The sequence below is a fragment of the Durio zibethinus genome, chromosome 5 (genome assembly GCF_047325235.1).
Source record: "Durio zibethinus cultivar Kanyao isolate XHJ-2024 chromosome 5, ASM4732523v1, whole genome shotgun sequence".
Taxonomy (NCBI): domain Eukaryota; kingdom Viridiplantae; phylum Streptophyta; class Magnoliopsida; order Malvales; family Malvaceae; genus Durio; species Durio zibethinus.
Window position 1 is genome coordinate 35,208,672 of NC_143166.1, and position 17,532 is coordinate 35,226,203.

The window sequence follows — 17,532 nt, forward strand, 5'->3', positions numbered from 1 at the left end:
TTTAACAAACACATAACAATAACTTATTTTTACCCATTAAACTTTGTAATTAGAGGTTAGTAATTCAAAGTTGAGTTCTTATTATTGGTGTCTAATAGTAAGGGTTTAAATCCATTCTACTTGTAGTACTACTAATCAAATATCTTAGAATTCAATTTTCTTTTATGGTAATTACCCCCATTAGAGATTAAATCTTTGATATAATCACTTCAGGCTAATATGTCCAAACTTTTCATTTTGCTTATCATTTATATGCTCCAGACATTATTGCCTTATTCTTATCATTTTAAGAAAATTTTGGTTTTGCTTGTGACCATAACTCTATATTTATTAATTTCAACCATTCTATTTTCATATTTTTATACATTTTTAATATAATTATACTTCTTGTATAATTGGATAAACTCAATGAATAAATCAAATGATTTTAGTCATTTTAAAATTTTTAAAGACTTTTTTATGATTTTACTTTAATAAGTGTTTAAACTTATTAGCTTGTATAATTTACTCATAAAATTATACTAAAATATTACAACATTATGGTGACAATTTTTATTTCTTTTAATTATTATCACCCCCATTATATGCAAGTATACATTCTTTTATTAAAGAATATCTCATTCAATTATCAAGATATCATATATATTTAATCAAGTTGCCATTTTATTTATCTTCTCACTATTTGGTGGTTTTTTTTTTTTAAATAGGAGCTCTCCAAATTCACCTTTAGTGAAAGATAACTAGCTAATATCTTAATATTTCAATAAAAGTTCTAAAATTTTTATATTTTAATTCAATATAAGAGTTTACATCAATAAGCAGATTTCAAATATAATCATGCTTTTATAGTCTCCTTTTAAGACTTTTATATCGATTCATAAATATTTATATGCATCTATTTCATCATGGACACTATTAATAATTTTTTATTACCATGAACAAAACCATTTTCATCACCCAAATGTATCAAATAACATTCTTTTTGCTATTATAAAAGTTTTCAAATTCACAAAATCTTTGAATCACTCATTGCTTTTAAAGTAAATATACTTTGAAATTTTTACTATATAAAACCATAGATGATAAATCATTTATACAATCCATGAATTAGATCATATACATAACAAAAAATTACTACAATGTGATCAAGATTATGACATTAATTTTGGCTTATGGCTATTCTAAACCAACCATAATAATCCATATCATACCTACAAATCATGTTGATTTGGCTATTGAAGTTGTCTCATTTATAATGATAGCTTTTAGTGAAAAACAACTATCCCAAATGTTGTCATGAGTTTTCAAGGCATATACTACTTGCTCAATGGCCAATTCCAAGTTTATGACTATTGAAACCTCTAAACTTGATTTTAAAATGTTATGAGAACTTTATTTCTCCACCATTATGTAGCCTATATATCTATATTATTTACCACTTTTAATTGGTCATAACATTTTTAGATATATAATAAATTCAAACTTTACTTATAAGACCAATATGCCTATATACAATAAGAATCCATAGTATATTTAACTTCAATTTTAAATACTTTAACAATTATTTTATGACCAATATATTCATATCTAGATTACTATTTCAATGTAAGTCATAAAACATAAATCCAAAGAATCATTTTCATAAAATAGTATAAATAATAATTATAATATAAGTTCTACTCATATTTCATATAAAAGTTCATGATAAATTTGCATTGGTTCAATCATTGATTCACTAACTCTAAGGCTTACGACTTTCATAAACTAATATTATTATTTAAGTCTATATGTTAATATGGTATATAACCAGCCACATCCTTGCCATTGTCATGAAACTATTAAAAACTTCATAAATTTATTCACTTTTCATTTTAACAGCCTGCAAAAGGTCATTTTTTTGGGGTACAAGAAGCAAAAATACCTACATTATCTTTAACCAATAATGTATTAATTGGATGATGGCATTCTATCTCCATAGTCCATATCTTTCTCATATGTATAAAAAAGAAAATTTTATCACATTCAGTTCATTTTCGTAATATATGACAAACTGTACCAATGTTTTCCATGCCATCACAAAATGAAATTAAATACATACATGTATTGGTGCCTTTGAAATATTGAATTTGCATATTCTTTTCTAATTTATAAACATGCCTAATTAGACATTGATGAGCATCTTTCAAAATGCTAGTAACCGACAAATGCTTCAATATTTTTTAATGGCAAGCCTTTTTGTTTAATCAATATCCCATATACAAAAAACAACAATGCTTTTTTTTTTGTAATAATTGATTAACTTTTTGACTGCTTTTTATGATTTTCATTTTGTGATTGTTCACAATAAAATTTTATTTTGTAAAATCACTTCTAGTGTAATACACTAAACATGCAAAATACATGTCACACTGCCCATGTTTCTAATAATAACCATTATTTGGTTTATTATCCACCAATTAATAATAATTATTGAAACACCATATCTTAATAAAATTATTCACATATATAAATTTAATTTTAATTGGTTTTCATGAAAAGTAAACACTAGTCAAAATTTGAACTAATAATAAATTTTAAATATATATATATATATCAACATTTGATTTATAAACAATCAACAAAGATAAAATCATACAAATAGCTTGACTCAACTTATTATCTTAATTTTGATGCTAAGATTTAATAATAAAACTAATCTTGTAGCCAAATCTTATTTTCTACATATATTCTTTACTTACATCTAATTTCTCATGGTAAATTCCTTTACGCATGTGTGATTGTTTTCATGGTAATTTCTCATGGGACAATTTGTCTATTCTATATATAACCTATACATGATAATTAAACAATCAACAATTTCATTAAAACCTAATTTAATTTGTTATTTGATAACAAGTGATAATTCTTTTGGTCATAAATCAATTCATGTCTTTCTGTTTTATGTCTTCAAGCTATTTTCCATCTTAGTCTTTATAAACATCGATTTTTCAAATAAATATAATACAATTCATTAAACCAAATTGTGGAGTTAATTTTAGTATATGCATAAACTTATGCAATGTAATCAATATTTTACAAATTATTTTAACTTTACACACTAATGAAATAAATTGTTATTATGTTTATCTTATTTAGTCAATCTTTTTATTAGCAATTATGCAAAAATAAAATATTTACTTTTAATGAAGATCTTTATAAAAATTAACATTTTAGTCTATAGAAACATTAATCTTTCGACATCTTGAGCCTTTTCTAATAATGATCTTCAAATCATGCTAATTTCTTTTCCTTGTATATTCCTTATGCAAAATATAAAATTATCATAATTGCCTTTAAATTGTTAGAAAAAAATAATAAGAGAAGATAAATAATAGAAAAAAAACTTTGGCTTTGAGGCGTGAAAAATACTTTTTAAAAAATACTTTTTTAAAGGTAATTATGTCTTTAACATAAAACAAAGCTTCAAACTCTCTAATTAGAAGCAATAAAAATAGTTATATTGAAAGCTTTTTTAATAATTAATGAACAGATATAAATTTTTATTCAGATTGTTATGATATTTTGTATAATCATGACTTTTATGAATAACAATCTATTTATATTCATATAATTATAAATATTTATTATATGATAATTATTTCTGTTCAAACGTAATTATTTAAAATATAAATAAAATTAATATATTATTCATTAATAATTAAAATTTTTTTATTCAATATAAAATACATCATATTTTAAATTACTAACAAAAATTAATGTTGAAGGAAATTAATTGAATATATATATATATATATATATATATATAAGAGTAACGAGGGGGAAGAAAAAGGGACGAGAATCAACACTCATGACTCATTAATCTACAAGCATGTGCCTGCAGTTGCGTGCCTAACGCCATTACTGTACATTTTTAACTTTTCCATCCTGCTTTCACGATCGTTCTTTCCTACCTGATTTAAGCGTATCGCGACTGACTTTCATGAAAGCGGTAAAACAATAAATGAGACCGCAGAGAACCACGTGGGGTACGGAACCTCACATGGCCTTGCCTGTAGAGGCATAAAATATCCAACTGCAAGATAGGGTTAGGTAGGGTAGTTAGAAAGTTCTTTTTCACGCTCCTGCACAAAGACTAGTCTGGAATTAGACTATGAGACCAAGCCTCAGTCTAGTCTCTGCATTTGCGCCTCTCCCTCTATCTCTCTCTCTCTTCCCCCAAGAATTAATTAGTTAATTTGGTCCATTTCGCGTGCGTATAAACGTTAGGTTAGGAATGATTCGCATTTGATTGTTTTGGTTTTGTGTTTTTTTTTTTCCTCAAAGAAAACAGAGATTTGAGGAAATAACGTGCTAAGAAATTGGGTTATAGTTACGACAATAAACAAGTCAAGCACGGCATTGATTGTCTCCAAAAGACGCCGCGTAGCTGCGTTGTCGCTGACAAGGCACAATCACAGTCAAGCATGTCATGTTAATCTCTTATCTACATTTCAACTGAATTAATTCGGTCCACGCAGAAATTTTCACCTTCGAATGTTTGATGAGGTATCAGCTAGTGTTTTCCACTCTCTAACTTAATTGGCCACCTTGACTGGGACTGGGAGACGAAGCTAGGAGAGTTTGGACATTTTAAAATGAGATTAGTAAAATGACTAAGTTTAACAAATAACTTTTTATATCAAAATATTTTATATTAATTATAGTTCTCCCTCTGTCTCAAAAAGTTTGGATTGTATTAATTTCACGGGTTTAAAAAGAAAAGTTTTTTATTTTAATGTATTTAATATTAAAATTTTATATGTCAAAAAGTAAAAAAAAAAATTAAAACAAATAATTTTAGAATATAAAAAAATAAAAATTCTAGATGTTAAAAAAATTGACATAATTTTGGAATATCCAAAAAAATGAACAAAGAACACGGAACAAAATAAGTAATTGCTTATAACGAGATTATTAATGATTTGTAAAGTATGTCTTTCAGAAGATATCAATAATAAATTTCAAATTTTGAACTTGAAAAGTTTAGAAGCAAAATTTATAGAGTAAGAGTGAGTTATTACTTTTCATGTAACTAAAATTCAATTTTTTTATAGATAGAATATCATTTTGTGAGAATAAAAAAAATTTATAAATTTTAATATTTGAATTTCATATTTATTAGATGTCACTTATTATAATTGATTATATGAATTAATTAAATTAAATTTTAAACTCTATATATTGATTAGAAAAGAAGACTTTTAATATATTGATTGAAATTATTTTATTTTCTTTTATTTTAAATAAAAATATTTTATTGTTAAATCTTGAGAAGTACTTTTTGGGTATCTATCTGAAAAAAAAAGTTGGAAATCAAAAGCAAGCATTGGATTCTTCTCTGCATGAGCAATTTGCAATTAAAAACCCATGGATTCTGGGCATCTGGATATAAAAGATCCTCAAATTATTTATCTTTTTTGGTTTGCCAGTAAAAAGATCCTCAAATTAAGGGAGCGGTCTTTTGCTTGCTAGTCATGACTCATGAGAGTGGTAACCAAAGCAATGGGCCAGGACTAAGAGGCATGATACATAATTATATTGCAGACTTGCAGTAGGCGGTAGAACATTGACAAAATGGAAAGGCGCGTAGATGAGAGTGAAATCAGGAAAGTCGGTCATGTGATGAAGTTGACGAATCACGTATCAAAAGTCTCCAACTAAACAATTTTATGGCTTTCTCTGGTTTTATACAATTAAATTAAATAGAGGGATTCCTTGGATCAATAATCAAAAGATTCTGTATATAATGAAATATCAAAAACTAATAAATAGATGGAAGAGACAGAGTCAATAAACATTTTATTAAGAAGTATTTAAACAAAAAAAAAATCAATACAAATTTAAACCTCTACTCCAAAGTTGCATAAGATTCTCTAAATATTTAGCGCCAGGTTAAAACGTAGTCGGTTTTGAAGTCCCATCGATTCTTTATGGTGTATATAAGTATAAGGATGAAAATTTTATTAGTTATAGCAAATTGACATGATTATTTTTTAAAGGAAATTGACTTGAAATTTAACAATTGTTTATTATGTATGAGATTAGATTTTTTTTTTCTTTTTAGGATTAATTAATGTTTAGGATTATGCACCATCATGATTTTTGTGTCAAATGATGGCTTTATCAAAGATAATTTTGTTTTAAAAAAAAGAATTTTTTTGAATAAATGGTATATTCATTATCCAAAAAGCATTAAACATTTACAAAGTTATAACCAAATCCTTCAACTACTTGCAATTCAAATATATCTCTACTTAATTCTCATTTTAAAAAAATTGAAGGAATTGAACAATTTTTTTGTTTGTCTGGATTACAATTTGCAACTTCTTTATACAATCTTGTTACAAAAAATAATTTATAAAACTTATTGCAACATAAAATAAAAGTTGCAAAAAAAATATTATACAAATTATTACAAGAATCTACAAACAGTAATGTTGTAAAAAGCATTAGTAATAATTTTGTATATATTTTTGTTATAAAATATAACATGTCCTTTGTGTATTGCAATATAACATAATTTTTATTGTGAAAAAAATACATTTTGTGATATTTATATAATTTTTTTAAAAAAATTTATTATTATTAAAAATAAATTTTCTAGTAAAGAAGGTGAGAGGAAATAAAAACCAATTATTTTGTCTAATTAAATTTTTAAAAATTATATGTAATTGTGTATTTATTTTTGAAAGATTTATAAATTTTATTTTTAATAAGATGACATTTGTAAATTTTATATAAAATTATATATAGAATTTATATATAGCAATAATGTACTATCATATGTAAATTTATTTAAATGAACCAAAACAAAAAAGATAATATTTTTTGGCCAAAAAAAATCATAATATTAAAAAAGTGAATTTGTCGGCAGGAATTGGGATGGTGTCCAGAACCGTACAAAATGAACGGTCAACCGTCAAGAATGAGATGGGACCCACCTCAACTAACACAAACTAACATCAGGATGAGAATAGCACGTGTCGTTAACGTGGCAAACTGTCATAAACCGACAATAACCGTGACTTGCCATTTAGTCATTTACACGGGACTGAAAGCCGGTAAGTAATTAACCATGCAGCTCGTTGCCGCGATAGATGGATTAAAAAAACAGATATAGTCAATATCCCATGTGAGATGGATCCTTTTCCGATCTATAAGATTAGGATAATAGTCACGCATTTATTCTTCCCAGAATGCTTTAAAATTCTGAGGATACCTTCGTGGCACGAATAGAGAAAGCATTTGCAATTTGCATAAGTTAATAAGATATTAGAATTGATATTTAAAATTTAAAAATTTTAAAAATTTATGTATGTAAATTTTTTAAATGAAATAAATAATAAGATAAAAAAATTTAAAGACATATTATTATTTAAAAAATATATTTTTTAATACATTAATTAATATTGATTCTACTAAAATTAAAAGAAAAATATCGGGCAAAAGATAAATAATTAATTAGACAATGTTAAAATAATTTAACACTAATAATTAGTAAGATTTTTTAAGTATGTTTATTTATTATAAACAAAAAAATTTTAATGAATTTCTTAATTTTATCAATAAAAATAATTTTTAATTTTTTTTTTATTTTCAAATTTTGGAGATATTTATAAAAAATTTTTAGAAGATGTCTAAAAATTTTTTTTCTTCAAAATTTTTTAATTTTCAATATTTGAAAGTCTCTATGGACACCCTTTAACAAAAAGTGAATCGGCCCCTACTAATAATTGCACATCATTAAATATTTCTATTCAGTTTTCCATCTCTTATTTTATTTCTTTCTTATCGAACAAAGAAGAAAATAAAACAAAAGTAATTTTTTCTTTTACAATATTTTCTTCTTATCAAACATAATATAAATCTTAAAATATATAACATGTGCAATTATCCATATGAAGAGGTTAAACTTAATTTAGATCTTTTAACTTTCAATCTCGAATAAGCACTATTATTACAATAGACTATAGCATTTTCTTAAGTGAAATTTGTCAAATTTTTATTAAAAATAATTATATAAAAATTAATATAAAAATTCAAAATCATACATTAAAAGATCTTATTATATAAATAAGTATGTAAAATTTAAAAAATTTTATATAATTTTTAAATAGTTATTTTTACTAAAATTTGTTGTAAATTTTTTACCATTAAATAAATACTAATAATATTTTAATTATGAATGATATTTGCAATAATTTTTTTATATGTTATTAATTTTTTAATTAAACTTTATCAATATATATATATATATATCAATTTAATTTTTTATTAATATTTTTATTGAACCATTTTTAATAAAAAAAATTACATGAAATTCACCTAAAAACTTGCAAAGGACTTGCGAAGGGAAGAAAAAAGAAAGGGAAAGATTTAAATAAAGTTTCATTGGTGAAGTTCATAAAATTTTTTACTAGAAATTATTAAATAAAAATTAAAATAATAAATAATAAATAATAAATTGAAAAATCTTGTTATATAGATTAAATGTGCAAAATTTTAAAAAAATTTTAATAAATTTTGATATATTTTTTAGATAGATATTTTTAGCAAAAATGTTGACATATAAATAATATTTTTGAACATTTTTTTTGCATATTATTAATTTTCATATTAAATTTTATCAATCTATTTCATGTCCCGAATCGAGACATAACACGGTCATATTACCTTGAAGTAAAACCTCAAAGCAATATGAAGCCTAGTCCATAACCATTGAACAACTCTCAAATATAAAGGTTCTTATTAAGTAACATAATTAGATAACAAGTCTTCAAAGGTTCAAAGTCGAGTATTACGATTAAAATAAACAATACTTCATAAAATCTTAATTTCTAAGTAGTTCTCCAATACTCAATTCTTTTAGCCCTTCTCAAGCTAATCAAACTTATCATTTATAACATCTGTAAAAAAAAAAAAAAAGGGAATGAGCAAACCATAGCTCAATAAGTAAAGGTTCACATACCTCACCAGATCAAACAACATTTTTCATACATATCATATAGATCATTCTCAAAATATTCATCAACTCATAATGTAAAAAATAATTTAAAAAATAGTTTTCTATTAAGCATTCATAGATCATAAATTAGAATAAAAACATATCACCAAATCATGGATCAATCATTAAAAATCATTACAAATCATCATAATCATAAATCATCATTATCAATCATTTATCATTAGCCATGGTCACTGCTATAACCCGTGACATTGGTCGTATCGATAATTTCATCCTCATGATTATTGCTAACTATTATAACCCGCTAGTCAGGGCTTTACGCTAACTACTATAACTCGTTAGTAGGGCCGTATGATCATGTCTATGCTAACTACTATAATCCGTTAGTCAGGGCCGTAGAACTAGTTTTGGTGTCGATGATCTCATTTTCCAGGGATATAAAAACGTAGCCATCACAAAATCATTCTTTAAACATAAATCATTTTCTCATTTTATTCATAAGCATGATCCATCATTTATATAGAAAAACATAAAATAATCATATGCTTGATTTTGTTTTCATATATAAAAAATAATGAAATAAAATATTCATTCATTTAAAAATATACATATATACATGATTCGAAAACAAGCAAAGTGTGTAAGATTCTACTTACCTTCTTTCAATTCCACCACCTAATTTTTCTCCCTAAAAAATTTAGTAGCCTATTCAAGATAATTCCAACATAACAATAATTAATCAACCCATTTAAGGCCACTTATACCAAAATAATTAAGTTAAACAAGTAATAACTCGAGTAATTAATTCTGGTAGCCTGTACTACTTCTACTAAAATGATCATATCTGAAGATATCCAAATTAGAATTAAAGTCTTTTTAATGCGTTAGAAACTAGACTCGACAAGATTTCTAACCATATATGGCCCATCTCGTGATTCTTTATGAATTAATTATAACAATTTTTGAAATCTATGTCATATGCTGTTGTCAGATAACCTATATACCTTTTTCATAAAAATTACGTATTTATTCATAGGTAACTCCAAATTCAATTCCTCTTATTTCATTGGAAAGTAGACTCAATAAGCTTTCCAAACATATATGGCTTAATCTGTAAATCCTTGTATAAAAATTAAGAAAAATTTCGTAATTCCTCCCTACTGCTACTACTAGGCAACCTGCACATCCTTAGGTAAAAATTGGATAACTCTTCATAGAAAACTCAAATTCAACTCCCGTTTGTTTCATTAAAAAGTATATTCAGCATGCTTTCCAATAATATATAATAATAGTAGTAGTATTTAACCTTTTAATACAGAATATAACTTTAATTCATCACTGTAAACACTGGATTCATATTAGGATTTATACAAAACAAAGATTTTCCTTTCTATTCCCATCAAATTTCTGTTTCAACAATAAATTCACATTACCAACTTTCTCAACACTTAATTTGACCCTAATTAAAGTCTAAATCATTTGTCGGAAGAGGGATAATGGAAACCCTAAAATTTTAGGTTTTTTCGATTACAAAATACACCTTAAGACTTAACCATCAATACTCTAAAATTGAAAGAGATTATTCACCCACCTCTAACAGACAATTTTTCCTTGTAGATTTGTTCTTTCCTTTCACTTGAAATCTTTCAATTGATCTTTTCTGTATAAGAAATAGATGAGAAATAAGTTTATACTTTTCTTTCGATTCGTCGTCCATTGAAAACTGAAAAGTTAACTCTATTAATAAAAATTAGGTTATTTATCAATAAGTCCTTTGCATTTCTCATTCTTTATTAAAGAGTCCCCCCACTTATAAAAATACTTAAAATAGTCCCTTTTTTTTTTACGGGTATTACAATCTATTAGTTTAAATTTTTTATTAAAATTTTTATTAAATTACTTTTTTAAAAAAATTTCACAAACTTCACTTAAAAATTTCACATGTTTTGTCTTAAAAGACAAAGGCGTTTTGATGAAAGGAAAGTCATAAAAGTTGGTCATGTGATGAAGTTGACTAATCAAGCATCTAAAATGTAAAACGAATTGAGTTTCTGTCATTTTTTGGTGGTTTAAAATTAGATACTAATATATAATATTTAAATTATATACAGCGATCCTAATCCTATCCTATGGATATAATAATCAAATATGTTTTCTGTTTGCATATTGGAATTCCTGCCTTGGACCTAAAGTTTTGCGAGCTTAATTATTCATTTTTTGTTTTGTGCAGATCAGGGTGCTTATTCATTCTATCTGATCCATTCTACAATTGTTAGGTACAAAGAAAATAGACATATAACTTTGTTAGTATTACGATACGATTATAATATCATATGAATTTTTTTTAATTAGTGAAAGTCATTTATATATAAAGAGGGGTTTTACATACTCTTTTATATAAGTAATATTATTAACAATGTTATCCTTTGGATCATTCTTTCGTGATGTAGGCTATCATAACTAAATTTCTTCTTATCTTTTCTTTTACTCACTCGTATTCAAACAAATATTATTATTTAAAACTTAACATGACTTCAGAATTAGATTGTTTTATGGGCCTTTTTTTTTTCCTTTTTGAAATCCTTCTTAGAGATATCTTTTTTGTTTGTTTCTGTCTAAAATTCTATTTTGAAACTTTTGTCTAATTTTATTTTTAGTCTTACACAAATAAAAATACCACTATCCCTTTTTTGTGAGTTTGTCGATTTAGTTTTTGTTTAAAACCCTGTTTAGGAACTTGTTTTATGATTTTTGAATCTGTTACTTGCCACATGTTTCGTCATGACATTTTTAAATCTACTACTTGCCACATGTTTCATCACGACATCTCTGAATTTGTCAATTGCCATGTATTTTGTCATGATGTTTCTGAATCTACTACTTATTCCGTCATGAAAAGTTTTTTGGTCAATTGTTTTCAAGACTTAGTTAACAAACTCAAGTAGGCATTAACAATACTACCTTAGTTTAAGGGGAGTTGTTAAAGTAATATTCTATAATATTCACTACAAGAATAGAGCTTTTTGTGAGGTTACGATTCTCACTAAAAGTTCATATAATCCTCACTTATTTTTTTAATGAGAGTTAATGCGACTCTCATAACCTCTCATTGTAAATTCTCTTATTAATTATATATAATAAGAAATAAAATAAGACTTTCATTATATCTATCATTTAAAGAGGGTTAAAAGACCTTTACTAAATGTAAATAATTAGTGAAAGTTAATTTGAGTCAACATTAAATGTAAAACTTATAGTGAAAGCCAATTTTGACTCTCACTATATTTTTTGCATTTAATGAAGGCTTTTATTAACTTTCATTTAAAGCTTTTACTTTTAGTGAAGCCTTGTATTAATCTTCATTTAAAAATACTTTTATTGAGAATTGTAACCTTCATTATGGCACTTTACATCATTTAGTGAAAAGATTTAAGACCCTTACTAAAAATATTTATTTATGTATTTTTATTTAATTTGTTAATGAACGTATATATTTTTTATATTTGTATTCTTACTCCAAACAAAACATAAATAAATTATATTTGTCCAAAAAATTATTGCATAAAACCAAATGAGCGTCCACATATACAAATTCCAAATATTATACTAATATCTCTTAGACATATCAATTTTTTAAAAGTACTCTATAGTTTTTTATCTAAAAAACTTAGATAGGTTATTGAGACAACCAAGCAATACACAATCAAAATCAACAGGATTCCCTTCTTCATATCATTTCCCTCTATCACCAATAAAAAATTCCTTTGTAGGTTGAAATTTTTAAGGCCCAAAAAGAAACTCCACATGATGAAACCATTATTAGGCATTAAGCATGATCATAGTAGGATTCATTTGTTTGTAGTGCTTCTTTGTTTGAATCTTGCATTTGTAAATAAAAACAAATGTGGTGAAAGTCATCCACCCTAAATAATTGGATAATGAAACGAGATTGGAGTTTTAGTGCAATAATAAATTTTCATTTTAGGTTGTAAATTACATCTTTTTTTTCATTCACTTTCCTTTCCGAGTAGTATGCTTGGTTTTACAATGGCCAATTGATTACATATAATTTGAGCAATAACTCCATCTAAGCACCATTTTTTCTTAGAAAGCTTCAAAACAAATAGTTCCAAAGTTACAGAAATAAAATATCAAAGAACTGAGTTGTATAACAAACATATAGAAACTAAAACACTCAATGCCACTCACACCGAAGCAATGAACAGGCCATTTCTCTTTACACCAGCTTAACCAACCCATTAGCCAAACAATTCTTTCCTTAGAATATACTAGAATTGGAAAGACTTTAAACTATTGACTAGATAGTTTATGCATTCAAAGTTCCCAAGTTTGCCAACTTACTATAAAAGTTCTACTTGACAACATTCATTTACAAACCTATCCAACAAAAAAAGATATAGATGGTGTCCATGTTCCTAACGATAATCAAGGCTTAACAATTTATATTAAGAAACAATAATTAAGGAACATAGTAATATCCACTTACCACCCTTCTATATTTGGACGCCTTTGCCGTTTTAGCTTTCCATTGACTTGGAAAACCTATACTTATAACAATAAGAAAAGTCCTTGACTAGTCAAAAAGGCTCAAATTATTTCTTTGTAATCAGATAGAGCATATTAGATACAAAAACACTACTATAAAAAGCTTAATGCATGTTTTTTACAAGATAAAAATAACTTTAATTCTGTCATATGTCCGTATGCATAAACATTAATAGAAACCTATATATATGCTTTGACATGGATATAAACTTTAACATAGATACACATGTGCATTGGGAGGTCCGATCCTTTAAATATATGAAATTTTTTTTAAAAAATTGAACATATCCATGTCGAATACATATTCAGATCTAATACTGACCTCCTTAGTTCGAGTAATAGAAGACCAGACCATTTATCTATCATAAAAGATTAGAACTTGTTGGAAAATTAATTACCTTAATGTGGTATTCTACAGAGCCAAATTCGTACAAGTGACTATCAACCTCTAAGGGCTTTTTTACACTATCATGATAAGAATAACATTGATTATAAGAGTGGTTTCTATTGGCAATAATGCAAATTAGATACTATGATTTGATTATTTAAAAAAAATGTAGTAATTTGACCATTGTCATTCTTTTTATGTGGCTTAAAACTCTTTTTTACTAACTTACCAAGTCAACAGATCCAATCTCTTTATCTATGTAATCAGATATACATATATAATTTGGAAATAAGAATATGAGAGAATAATTTAAGCAAATTGATTGATCATAAAGACTGTTAGAAAAATAGGGTGCAACCCCATCTAATTGATTTTAGACCAATCAAAAGCCATGGCCCTTAGTATTTTTTTTTACACAGAACCTTAGCTATTTAATAAAAAAAGGTGGGATTGTTTTAAGGTGGAGTCCCAAACCAAGAAAAGAAAGAAGAAAATATAGGAAAATAGAGAGAAATGAGAGTTGATTGAAAGAAAGTTGATTCGTAGTTCAATTGAGCTAAAATTTTATCAATAGATTTATGATTCAGTGTTCTACATTCTGAACGGTAAAGATCAGGTTTGAAGCTCTCTAGAAAAAAATTCAATGTTATTTGTTAAATCACCTATTTAGTGAGATTTCTCCAATTGTCTCTCTCTAATTGTTGATTAGGTTTAGTTTTAGCTAGAAAAAAAATTTTGTATATCCATTATTTGATAATGAAAATTTTTTTAGTGGTTTGTGATTTTTTTCTCTACACTAGAGGATTTTTTATGTAAATCTTGGTGTGATTTTTTTTTTGTATTGTTGATTGTTGATTGTTATCTATTACTATAGGTTTATTGTGATATATTACTTTTGTGTTGTTGTGTTTGTTGCTTTAGGTCTAACAAGTGGTATCGGAGCAAGGATTATTTTGAGACAATGATATAGAAACAGCACAAGACAGAAGTAAATTTTGTTTGAGATTATAAAAGGTGATACAAGTTTTATGATAAAATTGACACATCAAATTATTCAATTTGAAAGCCTATGATGGAAGATCATTTATATTGTATAGATTTGTTTGAGTCAGTATTGGGTGATTCAGCTAAACCAACAGATATGAAAGATGTAAACTAAAAAAAGTTAGGTAAAAAGACATTGGTTACAATTAAAAAATATGTTGATATCAGTGTATTTCATTATGTAGCGCATGAGGCATATGCCCATATTATTTGAGAAAAATTGGCAATATTATATGAGAGAAAAACATGTATAAATAAAGTTATACTTATTAAAAAGCTTGCAACTTTACAGTACAGAGATGGATGATCTATTACAGAGCACTTAAGTGATTTTTAAGATATATTTAATCGGATGATTACTATAAAGCTTAAGATGGATGATGAAATGAATGCAATGTTTTTTTTTGGGTTCATTACTAGATAGCTAAAATACTCTAGTTGTAACTATTCTTAATTCAGCTCCTAATTACAAGGTGACATTCGAGATGGTAAAAGACAGTATGCTTAATGAAAAAGTAAGGTAAAAAAATGTAGACTCTGAAAATCAAGCTTTGGTTACAAAGAATAAAGGTAGAAACATTGACAGAGGTCAGAACTTAAAAAGTCGTAGTAGGTCTAAATATAGATCTAAGTCTAAAGATAAACTGAAGTATTTCCATTGTGGTAAAGTAGATTATATAAAATGACATTGGAAAATCTTAAAGCAAAAGTGAAAAGATCAGAAAGACAAGAGTTCAGATGATGGCAATATTACAGTAGTGAATTCAGATAGTGATTCAGTTACTTTGACTTGTACATATGATGATTGTAATCATATTGGTGATCCCGATATTAACTGGATAATTGACATAGAAGCAGCATATCATTGTGTTCTTAAGATAGAGTTGTTTACAACTTACAAAACATGAAACTTTGGTTGCATTAAGATGGGAAACAAGAGTGTGTCACAGATTGTTGGGATTGGTGATATTATTGTATAAACTAGTGTAGGCTGTATGTTAACTTTGAGGGATGTTAGATATATTCTGGATACGAGAATGAACTTACTTGCTATTAATGTCCTTGATAAAGAAGGATATGAAAGTTAACAAAAGAATGTGTAATGAAAGCTTTTCAAAAGATTTATGGTAGTTGCAAGAGGAAAACTATGCTGCACAATATATAAGACATGTATATAATTGAATGGTAACTAGACAAATGCCGTTGAGAATGATACTTCAGTAAACTTGTGGCACAAGAGGCTGGCATACATGAGTGAGAAGGGGTTATAAATTTTAGTAAGGCAGTCTCTCATTTCTTTAACAAAAGGTATGTCTCTCAATTTATATGATCATTGTTTGTTTGGTAAGCATCGTAAAGTTTTTTTTTTTTGTAAAAGTTCTCAGAGAAAAGAAAATAGATTGAAATTAATTTATTCTGATGTATGTGGTCCCATTAAGGTTGAGTTATTAGGTGATAATAGGTATTTTGTTACTTTTATTGATGATGCTTCACGTAAAACTTGGGTATATATGTTAAAATATAAAAGCCAGGTATTACAATATTTTTAAAAATTTCATGCCATGGTAGAAAGGATGATAGGGTTACCCTTGAAGTGTATTCGGACTGATAATGATAGAGAATATATATTTAAAGACTGTGAAAAGTATTGTTCAAGACATGGGATCAGACATGAGATGATAGAACCTAGAACACCATAGCATAATGGTGTAGCTAAAAGGATGGACTGCACAATTATGAAAAAAGTCAGATGTATGTTGAGGATGGTAAAATTACCAAGCCATTCTGGGGTGAAATAGTTGACACAACTTATTATTTGCTTAATAGATCACCATCAGTTTCATTGGGCTTTGACATTTCAGAAAGAGTATGGATAGAAAAAGATGCTTCATACTCTCACTTGAAAGTCTTTGAGTGTAAAGCATTCATGCATGTGCCGAAAGAGCAAAGGTCAAAGCTTGATAGTAAAGCCACATAGTGTATGTTTATAGGATATGATGATGAGAAATTTGACAACAAGATATGAGATCTAGTGAAAAGAAAGACAGTTAGAAGCAGAGATGTGGTCTTTCATTAAAAAGAAACTATAGCAGACCTTGAAAAAAATGAAAAGACTATATAGGTTACTATTAAATGTGATATTTTAACATCGATAGGGGTTTTACAAAAAAAGCCACAAATGATGGAAATAAGAAAGAAATAGAACTTGTGGATATAAATAAGCCAAAAATAGTTAGTGATGAGCCAAATACAATCAGTTTTGAATAGGGGAGCAATCCTTTTAACTTGAGAGTATTGAGAAGAGGAGCTATCTTCGGCATCAAGTGATGTAAAGTCTCAGCCTAGGAGATCTATTAGAAAGTGCAGGCTATCTACCAGATATCCAAGTTTAAATTTTATTTTAGTTACCAATGAAAGAAAGCCAGAAAGCTTTCAAGATGTGCAGACTACTTTGGATAGAGCACACTGGTTTAAGGTAATGAAAGAAGAGATGAAGTTATTATAAAAAGATAGTACTTATGATCTTGTT